Consider the following 13,442-nt stretch of genomic DNA (forward strand, 5'->3'; position numbering starts at 1 on the left):
TTAGTACTAGAGCCCCCCAGTAGTTTGCCCCTCTGTAGTTTGCCCCAGTAGTTTGCCCCCAGTACTAGAGCCCCCCAGTAGTTTGCCCCTTGTAGTTTGCCCCAGCAGTAAAGCCCCCCAGTAGTTTGCCCCCAGTACTAGAGCCCCCCAGTAGTTTGCCCCTCTGTAGTTTGCCCCAGTAGTAAAGGCCCCCAGTAGTTTGCCCCCAGTACTAGAGCCCCCCAGTAGTTTGCCCCTCTGTAGTTTGCCCCAGTAGTAAAGGCCCCCAGTAGAAACGCCTGTGGTACACATATAGGAGGGAGGGAGGGAGAGGGAGAGAGGGAGGGGGGGGAAGAACTATACTTACCTAGCCCCGCTCCCGCCGCAGTCCTCTCTCGCCGCCCGCTCCTCTGCACTATGAGAGAGACGTCATGACGTCTCTCCCATAGCGCGCACTGACAGAGCCGGAAGCCGGAGCTCAGTACTGAGCTCCTGCCTACGGCTGCCGCTGCGGAGAGGGAGACGGGCGCCCGCTGGTAACGCGATCTCAGCGGGCGCCCGGCATCTCCCTGCAGCGCCGCCCGGGACATCGGGTTAGGTGAGCCGGGGGAGGTGGAACTGCGTTCCGTCTCCTGGTGGAACTGACGGAACGCAGTTCCGGCCCGTCCGGCTCACTTTAACCCCTGTGTATATATATATATATATATATATATATATATATATATATAGCAGTACGGTACAGTAGTCCATTGCTCTACCTCTGTGTCGTCAAGTATACTATCCATATCTGTGCTGCATTGTAGTTTTGCGCAGTATATAGTAGGAGGACAGTGCAGAATTTTACTGACCACCAGTATATATATAGCAGTACGGTACAGTAGGCCATTGCTATTGATATATTACTGGCATATAATTCCACACATTAAAAAATGGAGAAAAAAATGTGGAGGATAAATAGGGAAAGATCAAGATCCACTTCCACCTCGTGCTGAAGCTTCTGCCACTAGTCATGGCCGAGACGATGAAATGCCATCAACGTCGTCTGCCAAGACCGATGCCCAATGTCATAGCAGAGAGCATGTAAAATCCAAATAACAAAAGTTCAGTAAAATGACCCAAAAATCTAAATTAAAAGCGTCTGAGAAGCGTAAACTTGCCAATATGCCATTTACGACACGGAGTGTCAAGGAACGGCTGAGGCCCTGTCCTATGTTCATGGCTAGTGGTTCAGATTCACATGAGGATGGAAGCACTCATCCTCCCGCAAGAAAAATTAAAAGACTTAAGCTGGCAAAAGCACAGCAAAGAACTGTGCGTTATTCTAAATCCCAAATCCCCAAAGAGAGTCCAATTGTGTCGGTTGTGATGCCTGACCTTCCCAACACTGGACGGGAAGAGCATGCGCCTTCCACCATTTGCACGCCCCCTGCAAGTGCTGGAAGGAGCACCCGCAGTCCAGTTCCTGATAGTCAGATTGAAGATGTCAGTGTTGAAGTACACCAGGATGAGGAGGACATGGGTGTTGCTGGCGCTGGGGAGGAAATTGACCAGGAGGATTCTGATGGTGAGGTGGTTTGTTTAAGTCAGGCACCCGGGGAGACACCTGTTGTCCGTGGGACGAATATGTCCATTGACATGCCTGGTCAAATTACAAAAAAAATCACCTCTTCGGTGTGGAATTATTTTAACAGAAATGCGGACAACAGCTGTCAAGCCGTGCGTTGCATTTGTCAAGCTGTAATAAGTACGGGTAAAGACATTAACCACCTAGGAACATCCTCCCTTATACGTCACCTGCAGCGCATTCATCAGAAGTCATTGACAAGTTCAAAAACTTTGGGTGACAGCGGAAGCAGTCCACTGACAACTAAATCCCTTCCTCTTGTACCCAAACTCCTGCAAACCACACCACCAACTCCCTCAGTGTCAATTTCCTCCTTAGACAGGAACGCCAATAGTCCTGCAGGCCATGTCACTGGCAAGTCTGATGAGTCCTCTCCTAACTGGGATTCCTCCGATGGATCCTTGCGTGTAACGCCTACTGCTGCTGGCGCTGCTGTTGTTGCTGCTGGGAGTCGATCGTCATCCCAGAGGGGAAGTCGGAAGACCACTTGTACTACTTCCAGTAAGCAATTGACTGTCCAACAGTACTTTGCGAGGAAGATGAAATATCACAGCAGTCATCCTGCTGCAAAGCGGATAACTAGGGTCTTGGCAGCTGCAGTGGTGTTAAACATGTGTCCGGTTTCCACCGTTAATTCACAGGGAATTAGAGAATTGTTTGAGGTACTGTGTCCCCGGTACCATCCAGCGACCTTGGTGCACCTCTTATTTTCTTTGCATCATGTGCTGTTTGGGGACAATTTTTTGAAGTGACATCTTGTCTGACACTGCAGTGCCACTCCTAGATGGGCCAGGTGTTTGTGCCGGCCACTTGGGTCGCTTAGCTTAGCCATCCAGCGACCTTGGTGTACCTCTTTTTTTCTTTGCATCATGTGCTGTTTGGGGACAATTTTTTAAGTGCCATCCTGTCTGACACTGCAGTGCCACTCCTAGATGGGCCAGGTGTTTGTGTCGGCTACTAGGGTCGCTTAGCTTAGCCATCCAGCGAACTTGGTGCACCTCTTTTTTTCTTTGCATCATGTGCTGTTTGGGGACTATTTTTTAAGTGCCATCCTGTCTGACACTGCAGTGCCACTCCTAGATGGGCCAGGTGTTTGTGCCGGCCACTTGGGTCGCTTCAGAGGCGTCACCAGGTGTGGTGACACCCGGTGCGCACCCCTGATGTACTGCCGCGATCGCTGCAAAAAGGGGCGTGGCCTTACAGCTAGGGGGCGTGGCTTTGCGGGAATACTGGTATCGTCACTCTGGGGGCATGCCCAGCATCTCCGGAGATGCTGGGCTTCCCCCAGAGACGGTCTCAGTGTGCTGTCGGCTCCTCTGCTATGACAGGAGCCGGGTGCTGTAGCGGAATTTCACACTGCAGCACCTGGCTCCTGTCACTACGGAGGAGCTGACATTTGGTGTCACCCCCTCCAGGTGTCACACCCGGGTGCGGGCCGCACCCCCCGCACCCGCCTTGTGACGCCACTGGGTCGCTTAGCTTAGTCATCCAGCGACCTCGGTGCAAATTTTAGGACTAAAAATAATATTGTGAGGTGTGAGATTTTCAGAATAGACTGGAAATGAGTGGAAATTATGGTTATTGAGGTTAGTAATACTATGGGATCAAAATGACCCCCAAATTCTATGATTTAAGCTGTTTTTTAGGGTTTTTTTAAAAAAAAACACCCGAATCCAAAACACACCCGAATCCGACAAAAAAATTTCAGGGAGGTTTTGCCAAAATGCGTCCGAATCCAAACAATACCGCAGAACCGAATCCAAAACCAAAACACAAAACCCGAAAAATGTCCGGTGCACATCTCTAGGCAGTACTGCATTGACGTTCCCTCTGAATTTACTACTTTGTCTACAGGTCAGAAGTTACTGTGTTGTTTGTCCCATTGTAAGTGATCAGTGTTTGTGTTATTTATTTTCTCCAGCTGAAGAATACTTACTTCTTCGTCTTCATTTTGTTAATTTTGATTGTGGCCTATGGGGTTCCAAAGCAGGCGATCCTATATATTAACGAAACACGGTGGGACTGGATCTTCCGCCATGTCATCTATTACCCATTCCTATTATTTTATGGTGATCTTCCATTAGATGTGGACGGTAAGTTACCCGGTGCTATCTGGTTATGGCTGTGATATGATGATAGTGATAGTATACAGGGCCGTAACTAGGTGTGTGCGGAGGGGACACTGCACATAGCACTGCACGGTAGGGGGCGCAGTCAGACACTCTATTTATTGAGCTATCTGCCCTTACATAGAAAGGTAGAGAAATCTTAGCTAGAGAATTTCAACTAATTGAAGCTCTTACCTTGTACTTTGTGAAGTAATAAACAGCAATGCGCCTGAGTAGATCTATGTAGTGTGTGGCTGCGAGTTCCGCCCCGTTCCTGCTCACTTTAACCAATGGTAATCATACAGTAAGAGGGAAGTGCAGGAGCAGAGCATTGTGTCTTCCTGGAGAGGGTCATGTTGGTTGGTATGACATAGGTATGAGCACTGGGTCAGTATTAGGGTACAGCACAGGTGATGGTAATCATACAGTAAGAGGGAAGAGCAGGAGCAGAGCATTGTGTCCTCCTGGAGAGGGTCATGTTGGGAGGTATGACATAGGTATGAGCACTGGGTCAGTATTAGGGTACAGCACAGGTGATGGTGATCAAACAGAAAGAGGGAAGAGCAGGAGTAGAGAATTGTGTCCTCCTGGAGAAGGTCATGTTGGGAGGTATGACATAGGTATGAGCACTGGGTCAGTATTAGGGTACAGCACAGGTGATGGTAATCATACAGTAAGATATGAGAGCAGGAGCAGAGCATTGTGTCCTCCTGGAGAGGTCATGTTGGGAGGTATGACATAGGTATGAGCACTGGGTCAGTATTAGGGTACAGCACAGGTGATGGTAATCGTACAGTAAGAGGGAAGTGCAGGAGCAGAGCATTGTGTCCTCCTGGAGAGGTCATGTTGGGAGGTATGACATAGGTATGAGCACTGGGTCAGAATTAGGGTACAGCACAGGTGATGGTAATCATACAGTAAGAGGGAAGTGCAGGAGCAGATCATTGTGTCCTCCTGGAGAGGGTCATGTTGGGAGGTATGACATAGGTATGAGCACTGGGTCAGTATTAGGGTACAGCACAGGTGATGGTAATCATACAGTAAGAGGGAAGAGCAGGAGCAGAGCATTGTGTCTTCCTGGAGAGGTTCATGTTGGGAGGTATGACATAGGTATGTGCACTGGGTCAGTCTTGGGGTAAAGCACAGGTGATGGTAATCATACAGTAAGAGGGTAGAGCAGGAGCAGAGCATTGTGTCCTCCTGGAGAGGTCATGTTGGGAGGTATGACATAGGTATGAGCACTTGGTCAGTATTATGGTACTGCACAGGTTATGGTAATCATTCGGGAAGAGCAGGAGCAGGGCATTGTGTGCCTCCTGGAGAGGTCATGTTGGGAGGTATGACATAGGTATGAGCACTGGGTCAGTATTAGGGTACAGCACAGGTGATGGTAATCAATCATACAGTAACAGGGAAGAGCAGGAGCAGGGCATTGTGTCCTACAGGAGAGGTCATGTTGGGAGGTATGACATAGGTATGAGCACTTGGTCAGTATTGGGGTACAGCACAGGTTATGGTAATCATACAATAAGAGGGAAGAGCAGGAGCAGAGCATTGTGTCCTCCTGGAGAGGTCATGTTGGGAGGTATGACATAGGTATAAGCACTGGGTCAGTATTAGGGTACAGCACAGGTGATGGTGATCATACAGTAAGATATGAGAGTAGGAGCAGAGCATTGTGTCCTCCTGGAGAGGGTCATGTTGGGAGGTATGACTTAGGTATGAGCACTGGGTCAGTATTAGGGTACAGCAGAGGTGATGGTAATCATACCGTAAGAGGGAAGAGCAGGAGCAGAGCATTGTGTCCTCCTGGATCGGTCATGTTGGGAGGTATGACATAGGTATGAGCACTGGGTCAGTATTAGGGTACAGCAAAGGTGATGGTAATCATACAGTAATAGGGAAGAGCAGGAGCAGAGCATTGTGTCCTCCTGGAGAGGTCATGTTGGGAGGAATGACATAGGTATGAGCACTGGGTCAGTATTGGGGTACAGCACAGGTGATGGTAATCATGCAGGAAGAGTAGGAGCAGGGCATTGTGTCCTCCTGGAGAGATCATGTTGGGAGGTATGACATAGGTATGAGCACTGGGTCAGTATTAGGGTACAGCACAGGTGATGGTAATCATACAGTAACAGGGAAGAGCGGGAGCAGAGCATTGTGTCCTCCTGGAGAGGTAATGTTGGGAGGTATGACATAGGTATGAGCACTGGGTCAGTATTAGGGTACAGCACAGGCGATGGTAATCATACAGTAAGAGGGAAGAGCAGGAGCAGAGCATTGTGTCCTCCTGGAGAGGGTCATGTTGGGAGGTATGACATAGATATGAGCACTGGGTCAGTTTTAGGGTACAGCACAGGTGATGGTAATCATACAGTAATAGGGAAGAGCAGGAGCAGAGCATTTTGTCCTCCTGGAGAGGTCATGTTGGGAGGTATGACATAGGTATGAGCACTGGGTCAGTATTGGGGTACAGCACAGGTGATGGTAATCATACAGGTAGAGTAGGAGCAGAGCATTGTGTGCTCCTGGAGAGGGGATGTTGGGAGGTATGACATAGGTATGAGCACTGGGTCAGTATTGGGGTACAGCACAGGTGATGGTAATCATACAGTAAGAGGGAAGAGCAGGAGCTGAGCATTGTGTCCTCCTGGAGAGATCATGTTGGGAGGTATAACATAGGTATGAGCACTGGGTCAGTATCGGGGTACAGCACAGGTGATGGTAATCATACAGTAATAGGGAAGAGCAGGAGCAGAGCATTGTGTCCTCCTGGAGAGGTCATGTTGGGAGGTATGACATAGGTATGAGCACTGGGTCAGTATTAGGGTACAGCACAGGTGATGGTAATCATACAGTAAGAGGGAAGTGCAGTAGCAGAGCATTGTCCTCCTGGATCGGTCATGTTGGGAGGTATGACATAGGTATGAGCACTAAGTCAGTATTAGGGTACAGCACAGGTGATGGTAATCATACAGTAATAGGGAAGAGCAGGAGCAGAGCATTGTGTCCTCCTGGAGAGGTCATGTTGGGAGGAATGACATAGGTATGAGCACTGGGTCAGTATTGGGGTACAGCACAGGTGATGGTAATCATGCAGGAAGAGTAGGAGCAGGGCATTGTGTCCTCCTGGAGAGATCATGTTGGGAGGTATAACATAGGTATGAGCACTGGGTCAGTATTAGGGTACAGCACAGGTGATGGTAATCATACAGTAACAGGGAAGAGCGGGAGCAGAGCATTGTGTCCTCCTGGAGAGGTAATGTTGGGAGGTATGACATAGGTATGAGCACTGGGTCAGTATTAGGGTACAGCACAGGCGATGGTAATCATACAGTAAGAGGGAAGAGCAGGAGCAGAGCATTGTGTCCTCCTGGAGAGGGTCATGTTGGGAGGTATGACATAGATATGAGCACTGGGTCAGTTTTAGGGTACAGCACAGGTGATGGTAATCATACAGTAATAGGGAAGAGCAGGAGCAGAGCATTTTGTCCTCCTGGAGAGGTCATGTTGGGAGGTATGACATAGGTATGAGCACTGGGTCAGTATTGGGGTACAGCACAGGTGATGGTAATCATACAGGTAGAGTAGGAGCAGAGCATTGTGTGCTCCTGGAGAGGGGATGTTGGGAGGTATGACATAGGTATGAGCACTGGGTCAGTATTGGGGTACAGCACAGGTGATGGTAATCATACAGTAAGAGGGAAGAGCAGGAGCTGAGCATTGTGTCCTCCTGGAGAGATCATGTTGGGAGGTATAACATAGGTATGAGCACTGGGTCAGTATCGGGGTACAGCACAGGTGATGGTAATCATACAGTAATAGGGAAGAGCAGGAGCAGAGCATTGTGTCCTCCTGGAGAGGTCATGTTGGGAGGTATGACATAGGTATGAGCACTGGGTCAGTATTAGGGTACAGCACAGGTGATGGTAATCATACAGTAAGAGGGAAGAGCAGGAGCAGAGCATTGTGTCCTCCTGGAGAGGTCATGTTGGGCGGTATGACATGGGTATGAGCACTGGGTCAGTATTAGGGTACAGCACAGGTGATGGTAATCATACAGGAAGAGAAGGAGCATAGCATTGTGTCCTCCTGGAGAGGGTCATGTTGGGAGGTATAACATAGGTATGAGCACTGGGTCAGTATTGGGGTACAGCACAGGTGATGGTAATCATACAGTAAGAGGGAAGAGCAGGAGCAGAGCATTGTGTACTCCTGGAGAGGTCATGTTGGGAGGTATGACATTGGTATGAGCACTGGGTCAGTATTAGGGTACAGCACAGGTGATGGTAATCATACAGTAATAGGGAAGAGCAGGAGCAGAACATTTTGTCCTCCTGGAGAGGTCATGTTGGGAGGTATGACATAGGTATGAGCACTGGGTCAGTATTGGGGTACAGCACAGGTGATGGTAATCATACAGGAAGAGTAGGAGCAGAGCATTGTGTCCTCCTGGAGAGGTCATGTTGGGAGGTATGACATAGGTATGAGCACTGGGTCAGTATTAGGGTACAGCACAGGTGATGGTAATCATACAGTAAGAGGGAAGTGCAGTAGCAGAGCATTGTCCTCCTGGATCGGTCATGTTGGGAGGTATGACATAGGTATGAGCACTAAGTCAGTATTAGGGTACAGCACAGGTGATGGTAATCATACAGTAATAGGGAAGAGCAGGAGCAGAGCATTGTGTCCTCCTGGAGAGGTCATGTTGGGAGGTATGACATAGGTATGAGCACTGGGTCAGTATTGGGGTACAGCACAGGTGATGATAATCATACAGTAAGAGGGAAGAGCAGGAGCAGAGCATTGTGTCCTCCTGGAGAGGTCATGTTGGGCGGTATGACATGGGTATGAGCACTGGGTCAGTATTAGGGTACAGCACAGGTGATGGTAATCATACAGTAAGAGGGAAGAGCAGGAGCAGTGCATTCTGTCCTCCTGGAGAGGTCATGTTGGGAGGTATGACATTGGTATGAGCACTGGGTCAGTGTTAGGGTACAGCACAGGTGATGGTAATCATACAGTAAGAAGTAAGAGCAGGAGCAGAGCATTGTGTCCTCCTGGAGAGGGTCATGTTGGGAGGTATGACATAGATATGAGCACTGGGTCAGTATTAGGGTACAGCACAGGTGATGGTAATCATACAGTAATAGGGAAGAGCAGGAGCAGAGCATTTCGTCCTCCTGGAGAGGTCATGTTGGGAGGTATGACATAGGTATGAGCACTGGGTCAGTATTGGGGTACAGCACAGGTGATGGTAATCATACAGTAAGAGGGAAGAGCAGGAGCAGAGCATTGTGTCCTCCTGGAGAAGGTCATGTTGGGAGGTATGACATAGTTATGAGCACTGGGTCAGTATTAGGGTACAGCACAGGTGATGGTAATCATACAGTAAGAGGGTAGTGCAGGAGCAGAGCATTGTGTCCTCCTGGAGAGGGTCATGTTGGGAGATATGACATATGTATGAGCACTTGGTCAGTATTAGGGTACAGCACAGGAGATGGTAATCATACAGTAAGAGGGAAGAGCAGGAGCAGAGTATTTTGTCCTCCTGGAGAGGTCATGTTGGGAGGTATGACATAGGTATGAGCACTGGGTCAGTATTGGGGTACAGCACAGGTGATGGTAATCATACAGGAAGAGTAGGAGCAGAGCATTGTGTCCTCCTGGAGAGGTCATGTTGGGAGGTATGACATAGGTATGAGCACTGGGTCAGTATTAGGGTACAGCACAGGTGATGGTAATCATACAGTAAGAGGGAAGTGCAGGAGCAGAGCATTGTGTCCTCCTGGATCGGTCATGTTGGGAGGTATGACATAGGTATGAGCACTGGGTCAGTATTAGGGTACAGCACAGGTGATGGTAATAATACAGTAATAGGGAAAAGCAGGAGCAGAGCATTGTGTCCTCCTGGAGAGGTCATGTTGGGAGGTATGACATAGGTATGAGCACTGGGTCAGTATTGGGGTACAGCACAGGTGATGATAATCATATATTAAGAGGGAAGAGCAGGAGCAGAGCATTGTGTCCTCCTGGAGAGGACATGTTGGGAGGTATGACATAGGTATGAGCACTGGGTCAGTATTAGAGTACAGCACAGGTGATGGTAATCATACAGTAATAGGGAAGAGCAGGAGCAGAGCATTGTGTCCTCCTGGGGAGGTCATGTTGGGCGGTATGACATGGGTATGAGCACTGGGTCAGTATTATGGTACAGCACAGGTGATGGTAATCATACAGGAAGAGTAGGAGCAGAGCATTGTGTCCTCCTGGAGAGGGTCATGTTGGGCGGTATGACATGGGTATGAGCACTGGGTCAGTATTAGGGTACAGCACAGGTGATGGTAATCATACAGGAAGAGCAGGAGCAGAGCAATGTGTCCTCCTGGAGAGGTCATGTTGGAAGGTATGACGTAGGTATGAGCACTGGGCCAGTATTGGGGTAAAGCACAGGTGATGGTAATCATACAGTAAGAGGGAAGTGCAGGAGCAGAGCATTGTGTCCTCCTGGAGAGGTCATGTTGGGAGGTATGACATAGGTATGAGCACTGGGTCAGTAATAGGGTACAGCACAGGTGATGGTAATCATACAGTAAGGGGGAAGAGCAGGAGCAGAGCATTGTGTCCTCCTGGAGAGGTCATGTTGGGAGGTATGACATAGGTATGAGCACTGGGTCAGTATTAAGGTACAGCACAGGTGATGGTAATCATACAGTAAGAGGGAAGAGCAGGAGCAGAGCATTGTGTCCTCCTGGAGAGGTCATGTTGGGAGGTATGACATGGGTATGAGCACTGGGTCAGTATTAGGGTACAGCACAGGTGATGGTAATCATACAGTAAGATGGAAGTGCAGGAGCAGAGCATTGTGTCCTCCTGGAGAGGTCATGTTGGGAGATATGACATAGGTATGAGCACTGGGTCAGTATTAGCGTACAGTACAGGTGATGGTAATCATACAGCAAGATGGAAGTGCAGGAGCAGAGCATTGTGTCCTCCTGGAGAGGTCATGTTGGGAGGTATGATATAGGTATGAGCACTGGGTCAGTATTAGCGTACAGCACAGGTGATGGTAATCAAACAGTAAGAGGGAAGAGCAGGAGCAGAGCATTGTGTCCTCCTGGATAGGTCATGTTGGGGGTTATGACATAGGTATGAGCACTAGGTCAGTATTAGGGTACAGCACAGGTGATGGTAATCATACAGTAAGAGGGAATAGCAGGAGCAGAGCATTGTGTCCTCCTGGAGAGGGTCATGTTGGGAGGTATGACATAGGTATGAGCACTGGGTCAGTATTAGGGTACAGCACAGGTGATGGTAATCATACTGTAAGAGGGAAGTGCAGGAGCAGAGCATTGTGTCCTCCTGGAGAGGTCATGTTGGGAGGAATGACATAGGTATGAGCACTGGGTCAGTATTAGGGTAAAACACAGGTGACGGTAATCATACAGTAAGAGGGAAGAGAAGGAGCAGAGCATTGTGTCCTCTTGGAGAGGTCATGTTGGGAGGTATGACATAGGTATGAGCACTGGGTCAGTATTAGGGTACAGCACAGGTGATGGTAATCATACAGTAAGAGGGAAGAGCAGGAGCAGGGCATTGTGTCCTCCTGGAGAGGTCATGTTGGGAGGTATGACATAGGTATGAACACTGGGTCAGTATTAGGGTACAGCACAGGTGATGGTAATCATACAGTAAGAGGGAAGTGCAGGAGCAGAGCATTGTGTCCTCCTGGAGAGGTCATGTTGGGAGGTATGACATAGGTATGAGCACTGGGTCAGTATTATTGTACAGCACAGGTGATGGTAATCATACAGTAAGAGGGAAGAGCAGGAGCAGAGCTTTGTGTCCTCCTGGAGAGGTCATGTTGGGAGGTATGACATAGGTATGAGCACTGGGTCAGTATTATTGTACAGCACAGGTGATGGTAATCATACAGTAAGAGGGAAGAGCAGGAGCAGAGCATTGTGTCCTCCTGGAGAGGTCATGTTGGGAGGTATGACATAGGTATGAGCACTGGGTCAGTATTATTGTACAGCACAGGTGATGGTAATCATACAGTAAGAGGGAAGAGCGGGAGCAGAGCATTGTGTCCTCCTGGAGAGGTCATGTTGGGAGGTATGACATAGGTATGAGCACTGGGTCAGTATTATTGTACAGCACAGGTGATGGTAATCATACAGTAAGAGGGAAGAGCAGGAGCAGAGCATTGTGTCCTCCTGGAGAAGGTCATGTTGGGAGGTATGACATAGTTATGAGCACTGGGTCAGTATTAGGGTACAGCACAGGTGATGGTAATCATACAGTAAGAGGGTAGTGCAGGAGCAGAGCATTGTGTCCTCCTGGAGAGGGTCATGTTGGGAGATATGACATATGTATGAGCACTTGGTCAGTATTAGGGTACAGCACAGGAGATGGTAATCATACAGTAAGAGGGAAGAGCAGGAGCAGAGTATTTTGTCCTCCTGGAGAGGTCATGTTGGGAGGTATGACATAGGTATGAGCACTGGGTCAGTATTGGGGTACAGCACAGGTGATGGTAATCATACAGGAAGAGTAGGAGCAGAGCATTGTGTCCTCCTGGAGAGGTCATGTTGGGAGGTATGACATAGGTATGAGCACTGGGTCAGTATTAGGGTACAGCACAGGTGATGGTAATCATACAGTAAGAGGGAAGTGCAGGAGCAGAGCATTGTGTCCTCCTGGATCGGTCATGTTGGGAGGTATGACATAGGTATGAGCACTGGGTCAGTATTAGGGTACAGCACAGGTGATGGTAATAATACAGTAATAGGGAAAAGCAGGAGCAGAGCATTGTGTCCTCCTGGAGAGATCATGTTGGGAGGTATGACATAGGTATGAGCACTGGGTCAGTATTGGGGTACAGCACAGGTGATGATAATCATATATTAAGAGGGAAGAGCAGGAGCAGAGCATTGTGTCCTCCTGGAGAGGACATGTTGGGAGGTATGACATAGGTATGAGCACTGGGTCAGTATTAGAGTACAGCACAGGTGATGGTAATCATACAGTAATAGGGAAGAGCAGGAGCAGAGCATTGTGTCCTCCTGGGGAGGTCATGTTGGGCGGTATGACATGGGTATGAGCACTGGGTCAGTATTATGGTACAGCACAGGTGATGGTAATCATACAGGAAGAGCAGGAGCAGAGCAATGTGTCCTCCTGGAGAGGTCATGTTGGGAGGTATGACGTAGGTATGAGCACTGGGCCAGTATTGGGGTAAAGCACAGGTGATGGTAATCATACAGTAAGAGGGAAGTGCAGGAGCAGAGCATTGTGTCCTCCTGGAGAGGTCATGTTGGGAGGTATGACATAGGTATGAGCACTGGGTCAGTAATAGGGTACAGCACAGGTGATGGTAATCATACAGTAAGGGGGAAGAGCAGGAGCAGAGCATTGTGTCCTCCTGGAGAGGTCATGTTGGGAGGTATGACATAGGTATGAGCACTGGGTCAGTATTAAGGTACAGCACAGGTGATGGTAATCATACAGTAAGAGGGAAGAGCAGGAGCAGAGCATTGTGTCCTCCTGGAGAGGTCATGTTGGGAGGTATGACATGGGTATGAGCACTGGGTCAGTATTAGGGTACAGCACAGGTGATGGTAATCATACAGTAAGATGGAAGTGCAGGAGCAGAGCATTGTGTCCTCCTGGAGAGGTCATGTTGGGAGATATGACATAGGTATGAGCACTGGGTCAGTATTAGCGTACAG

General features: G+C 48.8%; 1 pseudogene; it reads left to right on the plus strand.

Moving 5' to 3' along the window:
- LOC134987843 (transient receptor potential cation channel subfamily M member 2-like) overlaps positions 1-13,442 on the plus strand; it is a 539,791-nt pseudogene that overhangs the window by 488,978 nt on the left and 37,371 nt on the right.

The sequence above is a fragment of the Pseudophryne corroboree genome, chromosome 2, assembly GCF_028390025.1.
Source record: "Pseudophryne corroboree isolate aPseCor3 chromosome 2, aPseCor3.hap2, whole genome shotgun sequence".
NCBI lineage: Eukaryota > Metazoa > Chordata > Amphibia > Anura > Myobatrachidae > Pseudophryne > Pseudophryne corroboree.